The sequence below is a fragment of the Dioscorea cayenensis genome, chromosome 7 (assembly GCF_009730915.1).
Source record: "Dioscorea cayenensis subsp. rotundata cultivar TDr96_F1 chromosome 7, TDr96_F1_v2_PseudoChromosome.rev07_lg8_w22 25.fasta, whole genome shotgun sequence".
NCBI lineage: Eukaryota > Viridiplantae > Streptophyta > Magnoliopsida > Dioscoreales > Dioscoreaceae > Dioscorea > Dioscorea cayenensis.
This window is the reverse complement of record NC_052477.1, coordinates 22,558,251-22,566,516: the sequence shown is the minus strand read 5'-3', so window position 1 is coordinate 22,566,516 and position 8,266 is coordinate 22,558,251. Positions and strand designations below refer to the sequence as shown.

Here is an 8,266-nt window from a genome sequence, read left to right as displayed (position 1 = left end):
TGCAGAGGATTGGATAGTGTAGAAAAGAAAACTCCAAGGATTTGTTGAGAAAATGTTTGATTGAATGTGAGATTAAAAAAATTTTAAATTTGAAAGTTTACCAATGGTATTTGAATTATATGAAAGTCTACTTTGATTTCTAGACGTTACCTTAAAGGATGCTGTATTTGATATAGCTTGATGTCTCTTCTGTTGTGCAGTTAATGAACTTCTCTCATAATGTTTTTTGGTGAGTGATCCAGATGGCATCAAAACCTAGTCATCCCTATAAATGTTAATGTTATCTTTCACATGTTTGGGGGGTTTAGGAATCTTAAAAATAAGGCGAGGCATTTTGTAGTCTAAGTTTGTATATTGAGATTCTGTTTTCAACCTAGGCAACACTTGTTTTGTATTTTATTATATTATATATATACTTTTCTTAAGACTGGTTTGTGATGAAGGGAAGGGCATGCATCTATCTACCTGCCTGCAAGGTCCCAACCTGTTTCCTTTTATCTTATTCACAGATTCCTTTATTCCTCCATCCTCATATCTTGTTGACATAACCCTTTATTCCCCCTTTGAGTTGCTGTGCATGCAAATGCGCCACTAGCATCCTTGTCCCCATCACTCCTCCATTATCAAACTTTTATTTTTATGTTGTTTAAAAAGTTTAGCATTGATTCGTATATACACATGATGTTATATATATATATATATTGTAACTTTACCAATGATTATGAAAATCCTCTGATAATATCCAATTGAAACATCTTGACATGATTTAAACACCAAACAACCGCACCCAAACTTAGCCCAACATAAAATTTAAAATGATGATTACATATTGTAAAAGTGTCTCACGCTCTTCTTGTCTGAGTGGTTGTGTCTGCTTCCCAAAGAAAATTTTCTCATCAGGGATGACGACAGCAATATTGCTTGATTTCACTTCCATTCCTCACCCTTTCTTCAGTTCACTCATTGCAACTTTTGAAGGCCCTTCTCTTATTTATTTTTATTTATTACTTTTTCTTTTTTTAAAATATTATTAAAAATATATTTTTTTAATTTAAGGGCATTTATTTGTTCTCAAGTAGCATAGAAATGTGTTGAGGTGGATTGGTTTTTCTCCACTTTACAAGGGGGAGAAAATGACACTTCTTTCACCTTTTTTTTTAATTCTGAATTAAACTCAAGTTATTTTTTTTAAATGGATAAAATATATTTATTGAAAAAAGAAAAATATTAAAACGAGCATACAGAACACATAGTCCACTGTAATTTTTTCCAATGAGGTAGAAGAAATGAGCAAAATAAACTAAATCTATAATACTCTTTTATTTATTAAATAATAAAAATCAGAATTACCGAAAATAATATTATTTCTAACTAGAGGTAGTGCCACTTTCACAAAGTTCTTTTACTCTAGGCCTCTTCAAAACAAAACAAATTCTTTTACTTTGGGCCTCTTCAAAACAAAAACAAATGCATATTGTGATAGTCCTACTTGCTTTTAGGTGTAAATTAAAAAAAAAAAAAAAAAGTTATTTTCCAAACATACTAAAAGATTTATCCTTAAAATACCACTCCTATGAGATAAACTATTTTATTATTCTCACCAGTCAAAAAAGAAAATGCCAAAATTAGTGCATCTATTATGAAAAAAATGGGTCAGTTCTACAGAGATGTTTTGTTGCTTTCTTCATTGTTTTATATTTCCCATTATTGTGTGCATTCATCTGGTGGAGGGAGTACCCAAGTCAAAGCCATTTTGATTCTTCTCTCCAAAAGCAAATGAAGGTTCTTGAAAAAGATAAAGAAACAGAGACATAGTACTGGCATAGCTGGGCACTTGCAGATATAAAAAACAAATGACTTGAGGGAAGTGAGGCCAATAATGCTGACAGAAGCCATGAGGTGTTTTATAACACTGTTTTCTTGGTCTTTAAAAATTATTCTAAACTAAATCATAAGATCCCCCACTTTGAATTAAGTTCATGAACCATGATCATCTTTATCATTGTTAGTATATCCCAACATTGTTTTTCTTGCGCTTTATTTTGTTTGGTTAGATGAGATTTCTTTGTCCTTCAATTTTCTTATGTCCCTTCCAAATAATACCTATCATTTGGTTTCTACTTTTTTATTGTTTTTTTAAAGATAAATAAGGATTGTATATTGAAAATACAAAAAATTCTTAATTAATAAATTTCTCATAGAAAATAGCTCAATTGAATTATTCAATGTTTTGGTTATGGTTGAGAGTTTAAATTTCCTCCATTGTAATATATATATTATATAACATGGATGAGCCACTTCATGCACATATTTTAAACCCTCAATCATGCTTTGGAAAGAGTTAGCCCATCATCTCTCCATGCAGAAGTTAATAGTATTACCTCTACTGATATGCAATTAACCTATATCTTTTAAAAAATTTAAAATAAGTAAGTTAGATTATTCAAGTTGTCAAATGATTGGCTGAACGTCATCATTCCACCATTCATTGTTTGGTGAAAGGAATATCTACTAAATATTTTTACTACTTATATTTATATTTTTAAAAAAATATGTATACAAATAAAACTTATTTCTCCTTTCATTGTCCTTGTTAGTCTAATAGATAGACATAAGAGAAACAAACCATTAAATATAAGTTTTTCCTCAATTATTTATTAGTGTCATTATCAAACTATTCATTTATTTCATATTCTAATAACCGACAGATATCTAAACCTATTCACACATGCATGTGAAGATTATAATAATCAAGTTTGAACATTATAAATTAAGATTAAAGAAAAAAAAAACAAAATAAAACATCTCAAGTATCTAATTTAGTTCACACTATGTCTTAATATTTTGAAGTTCTAGTCCACCAATGGGACCAATCACATCTTCTCCATCTATTAATTAGTTTGATTGTAAGATGACAAAACCCTTGATTCCAGCGATCACAAGGCAGGTATGCATCGTAATCAACATAAAAGAATCAATGAAGAAGAAGTAGTTTATGAGTTTCCAAACTAACTTAAATGAGCTAATACCACTCTACTTGTCTTTCATTAATCACTCTGTTTTGTTTTCAAATTAAGTCCTTTTCATGGGATATTTCTGTGTTATGAGTAACTGAATATATATTGTTATCAAGATGGAATTGGATAAACTAATCTCAAACATTTATTTTATGGATACAATTTGTTCATGTTTTTATTAATTCAAAAAATAGTGATTTTAAAATATAGTTTAGTTTAGATGTGTTCATTTTTAGATTCGTAGTCGGAATTTTTATAGAATTTCGCTAGGAAGCAAACATTTTTTTGGTCTTTATTATCATAATAAGAAAATAACTCAATGATGCTACGTAGTACAAGGATTGATAATGACTTTAATTATTATAAAAATTAATCTTTGAGCTATATGATTCGAGATAATTCATAAAGATTTAATATGATGCTTCTATGGTCATGTTTCTTGTTTCTATTATATATAAATTTATTGATTAAAATAACATCAAATGGTATTTGGTATTTGTAAAAACTCTACTTTGTTGAAATAGATGATTTACTAGCAATATATCGATTTAACATGTTTAATATATATTTACATCACAAATTAATATTATAAAAGGTTTTTTTAATTTAAGTAAAAAAAAAGCAAGCTACAATGGAAGGTAAATAAAGAAAACATCAAAACATAGTGGAAGGTGCAATTTCTTCTTCTTAAAAAAAAAAATCTATAAACCACATTTTTTTTAATAAAACAAAGTACAACAAGAGGACGATATAGAGTTATAATGGAGATCAAAAATAACACAAACTCCATTAACTGCAGACGGACTTGCAACTTAAATTAACATAAACACAAGCTTCCAGGAAGTTGATGAGGTAAAGGCCATTAGAAAAACTATATAAACAATGGAAAGGCTTAGAACGTGTTGGTTAACGCTTTCTTAAAAGCGTTATTTGCCTCATCTCTTCTTGAGATTGTTGTATGGTTCAAATGCATATAATTTTAGTGGATAAGACAAACCTTTGGTTTTTTTTGCACCAAACACTAGTGAAAATAAATTGGCATTTAAAAAAAAAAAAAGAAAGTAGTTATTAATTTTCTCGTTTTTCAAATAACTTAATGTGGTTGAGTGCTGTTATGTCTTAAAACTAAGAATTTCCACTTGTATTAATAGTTTGTGAATGGATGTGATTTTTAGTGAATGGATGTGATAGTTCGGTATATAATAATAAAGTATTAACCATTTCAAGATATGTTCTAATTTTTCTTTTATCCAAGCTATTTTGTTCAGGAGTTCCAAGTGCAGAATTTTAATATATGATGCCATATTCTTCACAAAATGTATTAAAATCATTAAAAAAAAAAAAAAAAAACATTCTCTACCTCTATCACTTCTAAAATTTTGGTTCTTTTTCTAATTGATTTTCTACTTCTGCTTTTTAATTCTTGAAAGCATTAAAAACCTCATCTTTATATTTTAACAAATATACATAAATATATCTGGAGAAATCATCAATGAAATTTATACAGTATCTATTTCCACTTCGAGTAAGTATATCCTTACTTTATAGGTCAAATACCCTAAATAGTCCCTGTATTTTTTTAAATGTGTCCATTTAGTCCCTTTATTTTAATTTAGACTTCTCTAGTCCCTCTATTTTTCAATTTAGGCAAATTTAATCCTCGGGCTAACGTCTGTTTTCTTAACCGTCCAAACTGCTTACGTGGCATTATTAAAATATTAAATTTTAATAAAAAATTAGTTTTTTGGAAAAAAAAAATTATATTTAATCTAAATCGGATCCGGGTACAAGTTAGACCCGGATCCAATACCTAAAAACAAATTTAGGGCATTCACGATTGTCATTTCCCTCCTCACAACCCCACTTCTAGCCGCTAATTCCGAGTTGCCTCCCGTCGAGGCACCGCTGCAGCACCGCTTCCTACCGTCGCTCATAGGGACACCCTGTTTCAACACCACCTGCAACCAAGCACCCACTTCAGCATGCTTGCCGCCACCCTCCATCACCATCACCAAGCTGTGAACACTACTATCGCCAAAACCACCCACCATTGCCAAGTTATGACCACTACCCAGCTAGTCGAGGCAAGAACACCACCCACCATCGCTAAGTTGTGAAGACTACCATCGTTGAGCCGAGCCAAGCCGCCCTCCACCCTATTGCATTTTTTTTTAATTCGTGAATTGCAATTGAATGTTTGTATCAATTGCAATCGGAATCATGGAGTTTGTGTAATCAATGATTTTAATATTATTATTAATAATAATGCGATATTTTAATGATTTTTCATGGAATGAGAATATTGTGACTAAAAAATCATAATTGGAGACAACATTGTCTTTTCCAGTCTATCAAATTAATTGTAATCAATTGAATTGTGTAATCAATTGTAATGGAAAATTAATACCTGGAGACACAACTTAATAATTTGCAGCATATGCAAAATCCAAAGAAGCATAAACAATGGAAAATTGTATAATCAACAGATAATTTTCATTCAAACAGTGAGATTATACACATTGTTGCTTGTGACTATCATTTTTGCATTTTCCATTCTGGTGCATACAATGGAACATTGATAAATTTGCATCTAAACAATGATGTTTTTCATCAAAATAATGACATTGATAATTTTCATTCAAACTATTATCAAAATTCCAATTCTAGTGAATTTATCAAATCTATGGAAACAACCTTCTGATCCTAACTTTTACATATTAAAACAACAAAATTGCCCTGGGCTTGTGACCTAAAAATATATAATGAAATTAAATTCTACAACCAAAAGAAACCAAACAACAGATATTGATAACTAACTACAATCAAAAACAGATCACAAGCTGGTGTTCCAATCTTCAATGTTAAGTCTTCTCCTTTGTTGCAGTTGTTGTTGTACTCTGCTGTGTAGAAAATTCTAAAACCTCCAATGCTTCAGTTGTATGTTGGCTTACTTCCTCATTCTGCTTTCTCTTTTCAACAGCCATTGTAGTTTTTCTTGCCTTTTCATAAAAAACACCATGTAACTTATATAAATAACCAAAGAGATCAGCAACTATGAAAATAAATGAGAGAAAATATTACAATGAGGTTTACAGTAGTGACAAATGAAGAAGATTGTGGATTTTCCCTTCCGATAAAAAGTCCTCCACTGTTAGCACCCTACATCATATAAGAATATTATTTTATTAGGCTTTGAAATTATTGCACTTCATCAAAATTTTGCAAAGAATATTATTTTATCATCATGGTGACATTGTTTCAACTATTTCTTACTCTCAAAACTTATAGTGCACCATGGCTTGCAGCTGGTGGGTTTCTTCTCCCTTTAATTGCAACACCTGTCTCATTCTTTTGCCTTATTGCATTTTTTATGTTGTTCTCCTTTGGTGTTTGTGCATCAACAACTTTCTTTTGGTGGCTTCTTTGCCCAAATGAAGTAGTACTAGCAGGACATGTTACTGGTGTAGCCTCTGCTTGAGGATTGTTAGGTGCAACCTACATCAACATATAAGTTTAAATCATGGCCAAAAAATTAACATAGGGAAGAAGAATATGTAACCACAAAATTCATAACAGAGCTTACAAATATGTTAGATTTTTTTTGGACATGTGCTCTTGTTGTGGCCTTCAACATGGTAGCAACTACACTTAAAGGCCCTGCCTTTTCAAGACAACTTTGTTTGGCTTTTACTTTTAGCTTCCAAAGGCTCTCTCTTCCTTTTATTAGCTGGCCTGCCAGGCATTCTCTTTACCAAAGAAGGCAGCATTGGCCCTTCCTCGCTTGGTGGCCAAAATGTCCTACCCTTCACTGGATTGATAACAAATTGGTAAGCCTTTGAATATGTGTCTTTACTGAACCAATAAGCCACATAATTAATTGGATCTTCCCCTTGAAAAGCAATGGCAGCCATTGCATGTTGACAAGGGATACCTGTCTTATCCCACTTGCCACATGAGCATGTTTGTTCTGCTAAGATTACAACATATGCCTCCCTTAGAAAAACCATTATATTATCCCAATAAACCTCATATTTGGCACCCCCATTCCACTCAACATGCCACTTTGAACTTCTCTCCTTTTTTTTTTTCCAATCTTAGCATTAATATTGGGTCTGAAATTCCCTGTCCACTTGGTAGGATAATATCTTTTCAGGGCAATTCTGGCCATCACATATCGTCTGATATCTTCAAGCATTGAAATCACAGGCTTACTCCTAGCTTCCAGGACTACTCCATTGAAAGTTTCGCACATGTTGTTATCTACTACTTCACATTTCACAATGTCAGAGAAAAAAGCCTGACATCAACCTTGAATATGCCAGTTCTCCAATAACTCTTGCACAGCCATGTCTCCTCCTTTCAATTTACTCATTTGGTCTAAATGTTTCGTCATCTCGGGATGGCTAGTTGACCTTGCAATGTTCCAGAACTGAAGTTGTAGATCTTTTCCATGATGATTTTTTGCCCATATTGCATAGATGTGCCTTGCACGCATTCTATGCTTGATAAAAGGAAGAAGAGTAGTTACTGCATGATTAAACCCTGTAATAAAAACATTGAGCAACTTAAAATGCAGTGGGTTGAAGAATAAATTTTTACTACATTGTTTTGCATACCTTTTGCATATCACTAACTAGAGACCATCCCAAGCCTTCTCCCATGCACAGATCAGTCTTCAAGTGGTCAATAAACCATGACCATGTCTCACTTGTTTCTTTCTGCACCACTGCCCATGCAATAGGGAACATTTGATTGTTCCCATCTCTTCCCACAGCCATAAGAAGCTGGCCCTTGAGCAACCCTTTAAGAAAACATCCATCTTAGCCAATGATCCTCCTTCAACCAGCAAAAAACCCTTCTCTAATAGTAGCTAGGCAAATGTACATCTTCTGGAACATAGGTACTTCATTTGGGTTAGCCCTTTCAGCCACAATAGTAACACTGTTCCTATGATTTGTTGTCTTCAACTCAAGAGCATAGTTGTTCAGCACCTTGAAATCTTCAGTAAATTGTTCCTCAATTTTTTTTTTTTTTTTTTTTTTTTTGCACCAATCTCTTGACATTTCTACAGACTTTATTGGTGATGAAGACACCTAATTGTGCCCTAACCATTGCCCTCAATTGCCTAGCCCTAATAAAAGGCATGGCACTTATTAGCTCTCCAAATCTTTTAGCAATTAAAGGAGCTGTCACCCTTCTGTTTTTAGTAGATCCTAGAAGGTATGAATGATTTGGGGCATAATTCTTCA

The 8,266-nt window shown here is 32.2% G+C and overlaps 1 long non-coding RNA gene across 1 annotated transcript; it reads right to left on the bottom strand.

Moving 5' to 3' along the window:
* Positions 1-5,665: 5,665 nt before the first annotated feature.
* On the bottom strand, positions 5,666-6,502 carry LOC120265878. Its single transcript, XR_005537783.1, has 3 exons — positions 6,291-6,502; positions 6,099-6,176; positions 5,666-6,016 (listed from the first exon to the last, which is right to left on the bottom strand). It is a non-coding gene; the product is annotated as an uncharacterized LOC120265878 (long non-coding RNA).
* Positions 6,503-8,266: the final 1,764 nt, after the last annotated feature.